Below are 14,967 nucleotides of genomic sequence, written 5' to 3' on the forward strand. Positions count from 1 at the left end.
CAATCAGATGTCTGTTTGCAGAGGGGCGATTTTGGGCCCATTTATACAGCAGAAGTCTCTCCTGGCAGTCAGGCTTGAAGGCAATGAACTGAAAAGTATTGGTTAAAAATAATTCTGACACATATATATCTTAAACATATTATTTTTCCTTAAAAAAGACTTAGATTGGGCTACTGTTTTGTTTTAAGGCCATATCTCCTTGGTGTCTGGGTTGTCTTTCATAATGTGGAATCAATCTAACTACCTTCTACCAGATCTTTTAACTCATTTATTTTTTATTGAAGTGTGGTTGATTTACAGTATTGTGTCAGTTTCTGGTGTACAGCATAGTGATTCAGTTTTATTATATATATATATATATATATACATGTATATATGTATATATATGAATATATACACACACACTTTTTTCGTATTCTTTTTCATTGCAGGTTACTACAAGTCATTGACTATAGTTCCTTGTGCTATACAGTAGGACCTTGTTGTTTATCTATTCTGTACGTATTAGTTGGTATCTGCCAATCCCAAACTCCCAATTTATCCCTCCCTCCCGACTTCCCCTCCTGGTAACCATGAATTTGTTTTCTATATCTGAGTCTCTTTCTGTTTTGTAAATAAGATCCTTTGTGTCACTTTTTTTAGATTCCACATATAAGAGGATATTTGTCTTTGTCTGACTTAACTTCACTTAGTATGATCATCTCTAGATCCATCCATATTGCTGCCAATGACATTATTTCATTCCTTTTTATGACTGAGTAGTATTCCATTGTATATATATGTGTGTGTATAATTTCTTTATCCAATCATCTATCAGTGGACAGTTAGGTTGCTTCCATGTCTTGGCTATTGTAAACAGTGCTGCTATGAACATTGGGGTGCATGTATCTTTTTGAATTAGAATTTTCTCAGGATATATGCCTAGGAGTGAGATTGCTGGATCATATGGTAACTCTATATTAGATTTTTAAGGAACCTCCATACTGTTCTCTATAGTGGCTGCACCAATTCACATTCCTACCAACAGTGTAGGAGTGTTCCTTTTTTACCACAGCCTCTCCAACATTTATCATTTGCAGACTTTTTAATGATGGCCATTCTGACCAGCGTGAGGTGACACCTCATTGTAGTTTTGCTTCCCATTTCTCAAATAATTGGCGGCAACTCATTTCTTATAAGAGAATTTGTGTTAGTCTACTCTTCCTAAACCTACTTTTCATAGAAACAACCCTTTTCACACTTAATTCATAATAGATTTTACATAATTACCAGCTGAATTACATGCTTAAAATAGTTATGACTTCCATAAGCGGATCTGGGAAGAAATAGGATTGATTCTTGGTAAATGCAGGAGGGAACAGAAAGGTGTTTATGAACCAGGCAATAGGTTTTTAAACTGTAATAAGCCCCAGAAGGAAACACATTTTCCACTGTGGCCTGGTTCACCTGTACATATAACTGAAACAGATATGATGAAACAATACTCTTCTTAAACGCACTGTACTGCAATACTTTCTGTTCTGTTTTTTTTTTTTTTCTTTCTTTCTTTTTTTCTTTTTATGCCAGCGGCGCCCTAGTAGGTGATTTTACACAACCTGCAGCTAGGACCCTCTGTCCTAGAGCAAGATCCACCAGCCCAGGGAGCCCAGTGGCCAAGGGCCATCCTGTGAATGGGAAGCTGGGACTGTATTTTTGCAGCCTGCTTGAAATCTTACAGCCTCTAATTTGCTGTGGAGAACATGACCATTGTTCGTTCAGCAGCACACTCAGTTTCCTGGGTTTTGGTATTTTTAAAGAAGTCCTTTCGGCAAACAGTACTTTAGGCAAAACTTCCAAAAGTTGTAGACCCTGGAGGTGATGCGGATGTTCCAACAATGATATAAAAATTTCAGGTTGATCCATCTTACTGTTCATCCTAAAGTTGGCCCTCTGACCTTAGCTACGACCAGTCAAGCCCCAGCACGGGCTGGGTCTGCAGATACAAGATGGAAATGTTTGAGAGCCCCTTGGCTCAATCGGACACTAAGGGGCCTGGTTTTTGGGACACGGTCATTTCCCCGGCCTGGTTCAGGACCCTTGGGGTTGTCTCCCTGCCTCCAGCCCATTCTCCACTCTGGAATGAGCTCTGGTCACACCGGATTTGAGTCACGTCTACCACTGCCACCTGGGGAAACTTGGGCCCGTGATTTACAGTGACCCTCTGTTTCCTTATCTGTGAAAGGGGTATAATTATAGTATCTGCTTCCTCTGGCGCTGCCTGTTTTCAGTCACTGTTTCCATGTTTAAAGTACACGTGGATATTTACTTTTTTTTTTTCCTTTTTCCTCACTTGCATATTTAACAATCTATTGTCTCCCTTTCCAAACAGGGCAAATATTTTTCTCTCCTCCCTCAAGGTTTTTATCTGGAGTTGTTAAGCCACCTGACGCAGCAAAGAAGTCTTCACATATAGGTAGTGCCTTTCTTGACTTTTTCTTTTTTTTTTTTAAATGTTTTGTTGGGGGAGGTAATTAGGTTATTTATTTATTTTTCTTATTTTGAGGAGGGAGGATGTAATTATGTTGTTTATTTATTTAAGTGGAGGGACTGGGGATTGAACCCAGGACCTCATGCATGCAAAGCATGTGCTCTACCTCTGAGCTATACCCTCCCCAGCTTCCTTGACTTTCTTGATGGAGGCAAAATTCACTGCTCCATCCTCTGTGTTCCCACAGCATTTGTTACAGTCTGTGCTCTTAAAGCATCTGCACATTATTTCATAGTTACTCGTTCACGGGCAGCCAGTGGCTGCCAGGAATTTAACTTTTGTCTTTATATGCCGACTACCTACCTACTAGAGTGCCTGGCACCTGGGCCCCCACACTTTTTCCACAAAAGGAAGGGAGAGGGGAGGGAATTGGTGAGGAATGTGTATATGGCAAGAAAGGAACAAAACTCTGAGAAAAGGCAGATGCGCTGTGACGTGGAAGAGGGGAGGAGAAATCGAGGAGGACTTTATTCTTTCTCCCACCCCTGGGCTGCTGCTTGTTGGACACCATCCAAATATGTGCTCCCCCTGCAAAGGGCTCCAGCATATAATGCTTTCCCTCTGATGAAACATTTTATTTTTATTTAATTTTTTTTGAAGATTTGGAGGGGGGAGGTAATTAGGTTTATTTATTAATTTATTTTAATGGCGGTCCTGGGGGTTGAACCCGTGACCTCATGCATGCTAAGCAGGCACTCTACCACTGAGCTCTACCCTTCCCACTGCTGGAACATTTCAGATGTGAGTTGGGCCCTCGACATTGCACACTTGCTGCGGAGGCGGTATCCCTGGTGGTGCAAAGACACAGGCTGTGAGGGAGACCCATTCCTGAACCTGCGGAGGCGGTATCCCTGGTGGTGCAAAGACACAGGCTGTGAGGGAGACCCATTCCTGAACCTTAGCTTACCGCCGGCCACTTGTTGAGGTTAATAAATAGCAGAAAATCCTGACTGCAGGAAAACCCACAACTAGAGCTGTGAAAGCTGCTAAGGGTCTTTTTTTCTCCTTAATTTTTTGGGGGAGGTAATTAGGTTTACTTATTTTCAGAGGAGGTACTGGGGATTGAACTCAGAACCTTGTGTATGCTAAGCATGCACTTTACCATCTGAGCTATACCCTCCCTCCACACAGGGTCTTGATGCTACACCAGCCCAAGGCTCAGGAACCAGCTTCCCATGAAAACACAGCCAGGAGTGCTGGGCCCAGGTCAGCCTCCAGAAAGGGCCATTCCAGGCAAGGCTGGGAGGGGTGCTGATCAGACTGTGCTCAGAGTGTTAGAGCAGGCAGATAGCTAGATATGAGCAAAGAAAGGGGCACCCGGGCCAAATGGCAGGAACTGGGCAGAAAGGAGGGGCATGGGCCAAAAGCAGGAAACCACACATCATGTAAACAACAGGGGTTCCTGCGCAGAGAAAGAAAAGCAGGAACCTCTGGGCTGATAAGGGGTCACACATTTTAGGGTGACAAGTGGCCTGTGGGTGACACAAAAAGGTGGGGAAAAGCAGGCATCTCCAGGGTCCGAATGTACCCTTTTGCTCGTTATGCCCTCATTTCAGTAAAATTGGCCTTGCGGATTAGAAGTACCCATCATGCACTGAAGGCATGACCCTCTGATCCAGACCAAATAAGGACAAAAATCCTCCCTTCAGGAAGGTGGAGTTGGAATGAAAATCAGGGAATATGGCCCCCAACCCTTCACTCACCGGTGAATATTCTGCCCACTCATTTTTACAGCCTATGTAACCAACTTGCCAAAAAATACCTCAGGCAGCTGCTCACCGGAGCCTGCCCGCTCTCCCCTTGGGAGTGTCCTATCCATCCCTTAATAAATCCCCCATTTTACTTTCTTAAATTCTCGTCTGAATTCTTTCTGCAACAAACAAGAACCTAATTACTGGCCACAGAGGGATTGTGGGAAAGGACCTGACTTTTACCTTTCTTTCAAAACTTGCTCACCTGGATACATTTTTTTTTTAATTTAGTCTTTTAAAAAAATGAGTGGGAACATAGGTTAACCTCTCTTATCCAACATTTGCAATCTGGATCATGAAATTAAGGCAGTCCCCCTTATTTTGACAGCATATTTTAATATGTGTTTTTATTTGTTCGTATGTAAGAGCCCCCTTGGAAGTAGAACCACTCACCCTAAGTGAGGTCATTCGGTCATTACTCGGATAAGACAACAAGGGCTGAAGCTGCCCCTTCTTCAGTGGGCTTGTGTGTCCACCGCCAGCCTTCAGTCTCCGTCAGTTCCCCGCTCAGCTGCCCAGTAAGCCTCCCGCTCTGTTCCCACCGACCCCTCTGGCTGTGGTTCCTTTGTACCACTTACTCTGAGGCTTTCCCTTTTCTTACCCCGGCGATCGATTGTTCCGTCTTTTTTGTTCATTTGTTTTTATTAAAGTATAGTCAGTTTACAATGTTGTGTTAGTTTCTGGTGTACAGCACAGCGGTTCAGTTACGTATTTATGTATATTCCTTTTCATATTCATTTTCAATCGCTTCACTAAGATCAATGCAGTAAGGTCAAGTGCATATTCATTTTCGTTATAAGCTATTACAAGGCACTCAATCTAGTTCCCTGGGCTAAACAGTGTGACCTTGTCATTTATCTATTTTCTATATAGTAGTTTGTATCCGCTAATCCCAAACTCCCAATATTTCCTTCAACCTCCTCTCTCCCCTCCGGTAACCATAAGCTTGTTCTTTATGTCTGAGTCTGTTTCTGTTTTGTAAATGAGTTCATTTGTGTCTTTTTGTTGTTGTTGTTGTTAGATTAGTTCCATGATGGTTTTATCCATCACATCTTTGTGCCTGGAGCAGGGAGCGGTTTTTCCACAGTCTCTGGCTCAGGGAGGGAGCCTGAGCACCAGGAATGGATCAGTGACCTTGGAGAGGGAGGGATCGATGATCTGGTAAAAGCACATCTCAGTGATCTTGTAGAAGGGAGGATCAGTGACCTTATAGAAGGACAGATCAATGGCCTTATAAAGGACATCTTGATGACCCTGTGGAGGACAGATCAATGACCTTGTAGAAAGGTGGATAAATGTGAATGTCTATTTCAGGCTGGGCGGGAGAAACAGGAAATTTTATTTTCTTCTCTTCAGCCCAAAGAAAGGATGAGGTATAGGAAAAATAGGAACTAACTGGGCTTTGTTCCAACAACTTGTGAATTTTCTTTTTTTTTCTTCTATTTTGGGGAGGGGGGAGGTAATTAGGTTTATTTCTTTTTAGAGGAGGTTCTGGGGATTGAACCCAGGACATTGTACATGCTAAGCACGTGCTCTGCCACTTGAGTTATACCTTCCACCACAACTTGTGAATTTTAAATGACTCCCTTTCATTCTGGGAGCAGCCTTCTAGACTATGCCTTGACTCTGGGGACCTCCCCCTGAGCCACGGTTTCAGAGCCGAAGATCTTCCCAAAGCCATGACCACTCTGGTGGCCACGCTCTTGGTTTGGGAAAATGGTTCCAACATGCTGCCTTCAAGAGGCCCTTCCTAGGGGCCCTTTCTCCTTGGCTGAGCCGGCGTAGAATATGATGTGTCTATCAGGACGTACCCGCATCACATTCCAGATCTGGCTACCTTTGTTTTTGAACTGTCGGACCTAAGCTCTCTCCCCTTTCACCTCGTTCTCCGTGTGACCACCAGGCTCCTCTCCATCCTCTCCGACCATCTTCCCCAGTCAGGGTCACTGTGGGAACACCGTGGGGCCGGAGGTTGAGGAGGCAAGTTTACGAGTTCCTTCCCCTTTGGCTTGACTCTCCCTTTCAGTCAGTCTTTACTACCTACCACTCCCGGAGAGGCAATTTTCCTCATCTCCTAACAGTTCGGTGGGGGGCTCCCCTATCTTCCCCCCCATCCACTCCCCGCCCCCCCCCCCCAATGGGGAGAATTTCCGGGCACAATCCAGCCTCTCGGGGAAGCTCTCCCTTGAACTCTAAGGTGTTTGTATTTGCACGCTTTTGAACACTTCAAACTGCCCCCTTTTAAAAATCTTTTGAACAACTTAAAAAAATTCTTAATAGATGTTACCTTAGAAAATCTGGACGGTGGGGCGGAACAGCGCCCCTCCCGGGCGCCCCCTCTTGCGCAGCTCTCAGCCTCCGCTGGGAACCTCCTGGGCGCCCACCTCCCATCCCTGCGCTTAGGCTCTGAGCTTCCCCAGAGGGACAGACAGACAGCAGCCGCCTCTGCATCACTGATAAGCCCGCTGCTGTGGCATCGAGCAGGCTTTCAATACATCAAAGAACCAGAGAGGGAAAGGAAATCACACCTGCTGATGGAGAAAAGCTGCATTTGTTGGCAGAGGATCCAGTAAAGGAAGAAGCTTCAGCGGTGTTCGCTGACCCAGCCTGAGTCGGGGCAGGGGACACAAAGCCGCCTCTTCCTGGATGAGACTGTCACTGGGGGCTCTGGGAAACACGGGGGCCGGGTTTGACACACTACAGGGGACGTATTTTAGGGACTTTGCTCTGACAGTGGTGTGTAGAATGGGTTAAAACGGAAAGCCTGCTTAGGAGGTGACCATGATGGCACAGGGAAGGATCTGAATAATTCTGAGGAAGAATTGTCAGCACTGAAAAGCAGGATGTGTGCACTGGACAGTGTGACATGGTAATGAATACACTCTAGGGAGAGTATTTGAAACTGGATTCAGGAAAAATTCGAGAAATTCGGTGGCTGTAGTCAGTCTGGTGGGAAAACGAGCAGAGGGAGAAAAAGCGGGCCGAGAATTGAGGCAGTGATGCTGCTGATAGAAAATGGGGAGAAAAAAGCAGCTCATTTGGGGCACGTGCGGGAAGCAGGGAAGCAGCCTTTCTCGAGGATAAAGACTGTCATGTGGGGTCACGCTGCTAAATGCACATCCACCCGCTGTGGCGCCTTCAGAATCTGTGAGTGATTTCCAGGGAGCGGGGGCCCCGCTACCATCCTGGGGGACGGGAGGTACTTGCAGGCTGGCTGGGGTCTGGACCGGGCGCTTCCCGTGCAGCACAGTCAGCTGAACACCCAGCACCCTGGTTTTCAGCTTCACTGTCTCCAGGGAGCCCTGCGCCGTCCACCCAGAAGGATGTGTATGTCTCATGTGTACACGTTACATGAACTCCGCATCCTACAAGAGAAACAGGCACAAAGTCATCTAAGGGCATGAGGGCACCTGGCTCTACATATGAGACAGAGTGAGAGCTTTATAGTTACTTCCAGACCTGTGTTAATCACATTTTCTATATGAAGCTTCAAGCAAACCAGAATGATGCGTAAAAATGCCGCAGCACACCACAGGCTGACGGCAGACTCTCTCGCACACCCTGGTGCCCTTTGCACTGACAGAGCCCGGAATTAACTGGCAGTCAGACTGATCTGGGTTCAGATTCCATCTGTGCCACCAGCTGGAGTCAGCTACTGATATCTGAATCTGAATTTCTTTGCCTGTCTCTAAGGCTGGTATTTATTTCCCAGACTTATTCAGGAGATTAAATGAGATAATGCCACCTAAGGCAAGTGACAGGGGTTGGTTGGTTGGTTTTTTGAGGGGAGGTGATTAGGCTTATTTATTTATTTTAATGGAGGTGCTGGGGATTGAACACGGGACCTTGTGCATGCTGAGCACGCACTCTACCCCTGAGCTATACCCTCCTCACCTCCCCACCTAGCAAGTGATAGATTTTTAAAGAAAATGTTTTGTGGCCTTCCCATCCAGGTAATGAACCATTTTAGAATAAATAGTTTGGGAACCACCATTAGTGGCCAACCCTAATCCCATCTGATCATCAAGAATTTTTTAAAAACTTTTTTAGGGGGAAGGTAATTAGGTTTATTTATTTATTCATTTGTTTTTAATGGAGGTACTGGGGATTGAACCCAGGACCTGGTGCGTGCTAAGCATGCGCTCTACCGCTTGAGCTGCACCCTCCCCCTCAGTGATCTTTGATGATACTTCCATGAGTTGCTGAAGGCTCAGATGATAGTTAGCATTTATTAGCAATAAAGGGGTTTGTAATTAAGGTGTGTACATTGTTTTTTTTAGACGTGATGCTGTTGCACACTTAATAGACTATAGTACAGTGTAACCATGACTTTTATATGCACTGGGAAACCAAAAAGTTTGTGTGACTTGCTTTACTGTTATATTTCATTCCGGTGGTCTGGAAGCAAGCCCACGTTATTTCTGAGGTGTGCCTGCAATGGGAAACCTCATTCAAATGGAGTCAGGAGGCCACACACCGAGTTCTCACGCACATACCTGGTGGTCAACACAGACCCCAATGGGAAGAGGCATACTTTGCATCTTTGGCAGGAAGTGACACTATTTTATTACCATCCACAGGAGGAAGGAAGATTTTCTCCTTGCCTGGCAACAGCTCAGCCTATGAGAGACCATCACAACTCAGCCAGTGAAAAGCTGCTACACTGCAAATTCCCAGCTTCCTCCGATGCACTTTTTGTTTATAAGAGCCCCTCCCAATTTCTCTTTGTCTGTTTTAAAAGTTTCCTCTCCTCTGCTTTATTGGACTTGCATGTCCCAAGATGCAATTCTTTGCTCTCCTGAATAAACCTGTTTTGCTGGTAAAAAAAAAATATTTGGCTGTTTTATTGTTTTAGGTTAACAAAAGAATACAATTCAAATAGCAAAATGTCTTAACTACAAAAAAGTTTAAAAAGAAACAGTCTTGTTTTCAAAAGTACATCCAGACTAGGTGAATCTCTGGAATCCCTAACTCTCCAAACAATCCACATTTACCGAGGAAGCGCCTGAAGGTTCCAAAGAACAGGAAACATCCAGGAATACAGGACTCACAATGAGGAGCAGGTGAAAGCGAGGGGGCGGAAATTTGCCTTTTTAATGAAAGAGGGGTTGAGCAAGGAGATTTTTGGCCAAACTGGGCTTCCCCAAACGATCTGGGCCAAACTAGTTCCAGTTATGCCCTCAATTCCAATGTGTGGGATTGCCCCGCACCACCGAGCGGTTCTCCAACACCTACTGGATGTCCTGTAATTCAGCTCAATTCTGACACTATCTACCTAATGACAAGGTCGGATCCCATGGGTTAAGGACTCAGTCCCACAAGACTGACCTTCACTTTTGTTTTTCTCTTTTTCCTTTTTTTTTTTTTTTTTTTTTTTGCCCTTCACTTCAGATACCAGTCACAAGTCCAGGTTGTCACCTGTGCTCTGACCAAATGGCTATAACCCAAATGTTCCCATGGCCTCCTCCTTGGGTTTGATTAATTCATTAGAGTGGCTCAGAGAACTCAGAATACCAGTTTGCTCACTGGATTACCAGTCCTGATCCTTCATGTCGACCAGCAGTGCTCACTGTGACTGGCCCGGGAGTCCTCGTTTTCATGTTCTGAATTTTGAGTCTGCTCTGTCCATGTTTTTGCTGAGCCTCCAGAGAGAAAGGCTCTGACTGAAACACGAGGGGACATGGTGCTCTGGGGGCGCTTGGAGCCCTCTGGGCTGCAGGCACCTCGCTGAGCACCTGGTGTATACTCTCCCACTCGGGTTAGGCGGGGAGGATGTGAAGGAGGCAGTATTACCGCTATTTGAAAACTGGGTTCATCTCTCTTGGTGGGTGTCAAGAGACACAACCAAGCCGAAGATGGGAAGAAGGGAGGATTCATTACTTGTAGGAAGTAAGGGGAACACCAGGAGTTTTTCCCAAAGCAGCGTCTCCCCGAACAGCCAAACTGGGGAAGTTTGAAGCTGAAGATACATGCATGTTCACCAAGGGGCTTGAGATGAGGAGAATTCAGCACAGAATTGGGGCAAAGGCTGACGGAGTCCAAGCTTTAGCTGACTGATGTCATGAGGGTCAGAAAAAGTCAGCAGCATCATTCCTTATGTACTGAATTTATGGGGGTTAAAATCCTACAGACCCCTTGAAGCAAAACACCCTTCTCTTTCAAATTGCTATGTATACTCTGCCAGGTGTGGAACCAGTTGCAGCAGTTAGACCCGGCCTCACCCAAACATGAATTAACTCTATGGGTTTGTACATTAAGAAATAAACGCTAGTTAACTAACTGGTAGATTGTGGAATAGCCTATTTTACTGGGGATGGGTGGTCTTCAACTTTGACACGTTTCACATCGAAGCTCTCATTTGGGACTCCCTTGTGAAACAAAAACCCTGAAGTGGCTGCTCATATTATACCCCTTCCACCCACATTTTCTCACCCTCTCCAGTGCCTGGAACCACTGAGTCTTCATTTGCGGATGATGGTGTGAATGACCCTGCAGCAGCGTGGCTTACTCAAAAGCCAAACAAACAGAACGTGCACCAACAAAGCCCTCTGAAATGACTCTAAATCAAAGCCCCTCCTAAGCAGATCAAGAATCTTGCTTAAAATCTGATTCATATATATGAGAAGCAAATGTCCTTTAATCAGCACCCTCAGCCCTTGATTCAACTTGGCACATATCCCAGTGGAATCTTGTTTCACTAAATCATCAAAACCTCTCAGTCATCTAATTTAACAAAATCTGGTCTAAGAACAACTTCTCTATCAAGAAATAACAGGACAAACAGAGAATAAAAACAGCAGGCAAATAGATGAATTACGTGGTAAAACATAGGAAAATATTAATTGAAGAATCTAGGTGGTAGGTATAAGAATTATTCATTGTATAGTTACTTTAACTTTTCTGCATGTTGAAAAATTTTTATAATAAAATATTGTCAAACAAGAACCAGTGTATTATCAACAAAATGAAAAGGCAACCTACTGAATGGGAGAAAATATTTGAAAATCATGTATCTCATAAAGGGTTAATATACAAAATGTATAAAAATGACTCATACAACTCAATAGCAAAAAAAAAAAAATCCAATTAAAAATGGGCAGAGGATCTGAATAGACAATTTCCCAAAGATATACAGATGGCCAACAGGCACATGGAAAGATGCTCAACATCACTAGTCATCAGGGAAATGCAAATCAAAACCACAGTGAGATACCATCTCACACCTATTAGAATGGCTATCATTAAAAAGGCAAGCCATTGAATATATGTATGTATATGCATGACTGGGACACTGTGCTGTGCACCAGAAATGGACACATTGTAACTGATGGTACTTCAAAAAGAAATAAAAGTACAAAAAGACAAGCAATAATAATAAATGCTGGCAAAGATGTGGTAAAAGGGAACCCTTGTACACTGTTGGTAGGAACATAAATTGGTGCAGCCACTATAGACAACAAAATGGAGGTTCCAGGAAAAATTGAAAATAGAATATAATCCAGCAACTCCACTTCTGGGTGTTTTTCCAAAGAAAATGAAACTGCTAAAAGATATATGCAACCTCATGTTCACTGCAGCATAATTTACAATAGCCAAGATATGGAAATAACCTAAGTTTCTATCAAGGGATGAATGGATAAAGAAAATGTGGTATATAAACAAGATCTTACTGTACAGCACAGGGAACTACATTCAATATCTTGTCACAATCTAGAATGAAAAAGAATATAAAAAAGAATCTCTCTATATAACTGAATCACTATGCTGTACACCAGGAACTAACACATTATAAATCAACTACACTTCAATTTAAAGAAAGGAAAAAAAATGTGGTGTACATATACAATGAAACATTAGCCATAAAGAATAAAATCTTGTATGTATATGCACCCCAATGTTCATAGCAGCACTATTTACAGTAGCCAAGACATGGAAGCGACCTGTCCATCAACAGATGAACAGATAAAGAAGATGTGGTGTATTTATACAATGGAATACTACTCAGCCATAAAAAGGATGAAATAATGCCATTTGCAGCAACATGGATGGACGTAGAGACTGTCATACTAAGTAAGACAGAGAAAGACAAATATCTTATGATAGCACTTATATGTGGAACCTAAAAAAAAATGACACAAATGAACTTATTTACAAAGCAGAAACAGACTCACATAGAAAACAAACTTATGGACTACCAAAGGGGAAAAGGCAGATACAAGCTAAATTAGGAGTTTGGGATTAGCAGATACAAATTACTATATACAAAATAGATAAACAACAAAGTCCTACTGCATAGCATAAGGAACTATATTCAATAGCTTGTAGTAACCTATAATGAAAAAGAATATATTTATGTATACATATATATATTTATGAATCGCTATGCTGTACACCAGAAACCAACACAGCACTGTAAATAGAATATACTGCAACTGAAAACAAAAAAAGACATCTTGCCATTCCCAACAACATGGATGGAACCTGAGGGCATTATGCTTAGTGACATAAATCAGACAGAGAAAAACAAATGCCGTATCTCGTATGTGGAACCTAAAACAAAACCAAAAACCAAGCTCATAGATATCTGAGAATAGATCAATGGTTATGAGAGGCTAGGGGTGGGGTGTGGGAAGTGGGTGAAGGGAGTCAAAAGGCACGAACTTCCAGTTATAAAATAAGTCATGGGATATAATGTACAGCATGGTGACAATAGCTACTAATTCTGTACTGCATATTTGAAAATTGCTAAGAGGGTAGATCTTAAAAGTTCTCAATATAAGAAAAGAAATTCTGTTAACTATGTACGGTGATGGATGTTAGTTAGACTTACTGTGATTGTTTTGCAATATAAACAAGTTCTCAATCCTTATGTTGTACGACTGAAACTAATGTCGTATGTCAATTATACCATAATAAAAAAGAATCACAATAAATTCAACCACAGGCACCAAAGCCAATAAGATAACATTTTTCATTCCCCCTTCAAGTTAGATACTCAGGCCATTTGTCATAACTCCCCATATAAATGTCACTCTTCATTCTCAAGACATTACTCATATTGCTTCTCTATACTGGATTTCTCCCAAATGCAACCCATTCTTCCAGACCCAGTTCAAGTTCTTAAAAAACCCTCTCCACTCAAGTGCTACTGCACACATCTGTGCTGTGCTATTTAAAACACAGGTTTGGAATGAAAGTGTTAAAGTAGTTCCAGTGGGTCTTTATTTTAAATATAAAAAACCCCTCTTTTTAAGGCTTTCTTTTAAAGTTACCTATTATTATAGGTGAAACATGATGGCTGGGACACACTTTAAAACAAGCCAGTGGGAGGAAGGGGTGTACAGATGAAGCAAAGATGGACCATCTGTGGGGGTGAAGCCCAGAGCTCACGCCTGGGACAACAGTACAAAAATACATGACTGGGAATACAGTAGGTAGACAACTAGATACACTACCAAAAGGAAATAGATATTTGAAGCAATTATCTAGAAAACTCTAACCTAATTCTAGAATTGGTAACAGACCCTATTCTCTGTTAGATGATTTTGCTTTCTTTTCTATTGCTATTTTGGCTTCTGAAAACTACTGAAACTTTACACGTGGATAACTGTGGGACCACTCAATATAGAAACTTCTTCAAAATGATGTGCCAGTGTAATTAAATCAGAATTTGAAACTTTTTTCGTATCCTGCCTTGTAAATCAAAGAGCAAACGTTCTTTACAGAATTCCAGATGCAGAGGAATGATGGGCTATCACCTGATGGCAACCAAATGGAATCCCGGATTTGAGCAATGACCATTAATGGTGGCTAAAATGTTTTTTTTTTTTAACATATAATTTATTTATTTTTTGAGGGGGGAGGTAATTAGGTTTATTAATTTTTTTAGAGATCCTGCAGATTGAACCCAGGACCCTGTGCATGCTAAGCATGCACTTTATCACTTGAACTATATATATCCTCTCCCCAATGGTGGCTTAAACTCTTAATGTAAAAGCTGACAGAAAAGTTTATAATGGACGGAGTGGGTTGGCAGCATCCAAACCTACCACCAGTCTTAACATTACAAGATGCGAGACAGAGGCAGGTATCAGGTGCTCCCTGATGGGAAACAACAGAAGTACACAGTATCACCTATGAATTATTTTTGTGAAAAAGCAAAATGGAACAACAACAACAAAACCCTCTAAACCTGTCAGCTTATAGAAATATAGGGGACAAAGGAAATATTTTAAACACCATTAGGATGCACTTAGTAAAATAAACACTTAGAGACAATCCTATACGACACACAACCCAGTTTCTTCAAAAGCTAAATTACAAGAAAAACAAAAAAAGGAAGAGAAACTCATAGATTAAAAAGAAACTTAAGAGCTGTAAGATGTAGAGTGTCTGGATCCTGATTCAAACAAACCAACTGTAAAATTATGAAACAACCAGGGAAGTCTGAATGCTAACTGGATATCTGGTTTAAAATGAGCTGGCTGTCTAAGGCAATGGTATTGTGGTTATGGTCTAAAAAGAACCCCATCTTTAGAGACACAAACTTAAGTATGCAGACATGAAGATAAATCATGCCTGGAATGGGATTCAAACCAATTCACCGGGAGGAGGGCTCAGGTGGGGATACAGGTAGAAGAGAACTGATCACAGGATGACTGCTGAAGTTGGAGGATGAGTACACAGGGA

General features: G+C 42.6%; 1 long non-coding RNA gene and 1 other non-coding gene across 2 annotated transcripts; both read right to left on the bottom strand.

Annotated features, from left to right (window-relative positions):
• Positions 1 to 374: 374 nt before the first annotated feature.
• Positions 375 to 5,552, bottom strand: LOC141578198 (uncharacterized). The gene is made up of 2 exons (XR_012508310.1): positions 3,362 to 5,552; positions 375 to 3,298 (listed from the first exon to the last, which is right to left on the bottom strand). It is a non-coding gene; the product is annotated as an uncharacterized LOC141578198 (long non-coding RNA).
• On the bottom strand, positions 2,579 to 2,651 carry TRNAA-UGC (transfer RNA alanine (anticodon UGC)). The gene has a single exon. It is a non-coding gene; the product is annotated as a tRNA-Ala (tRNA).
• Positions 5,553 to 14,967: the final 9,415 nt, after the last annotated feature.

The sequence above is a fragment of the Camelus bactrianus genome, chromosome 7, assembly GCF_048773025.1.
Source record: "Camelus bactrianus isolate YW-2024 breed Bactrian camel chromosome 7, ASM4877302v1, whole genome shotgun sequence".
NCBI classification, from domain to species: Eukaryota; Metazoa; Chordata; class Mammalia; order Artiodactyla; family Camelidae; genus Camelus; species Camelus bactrianus.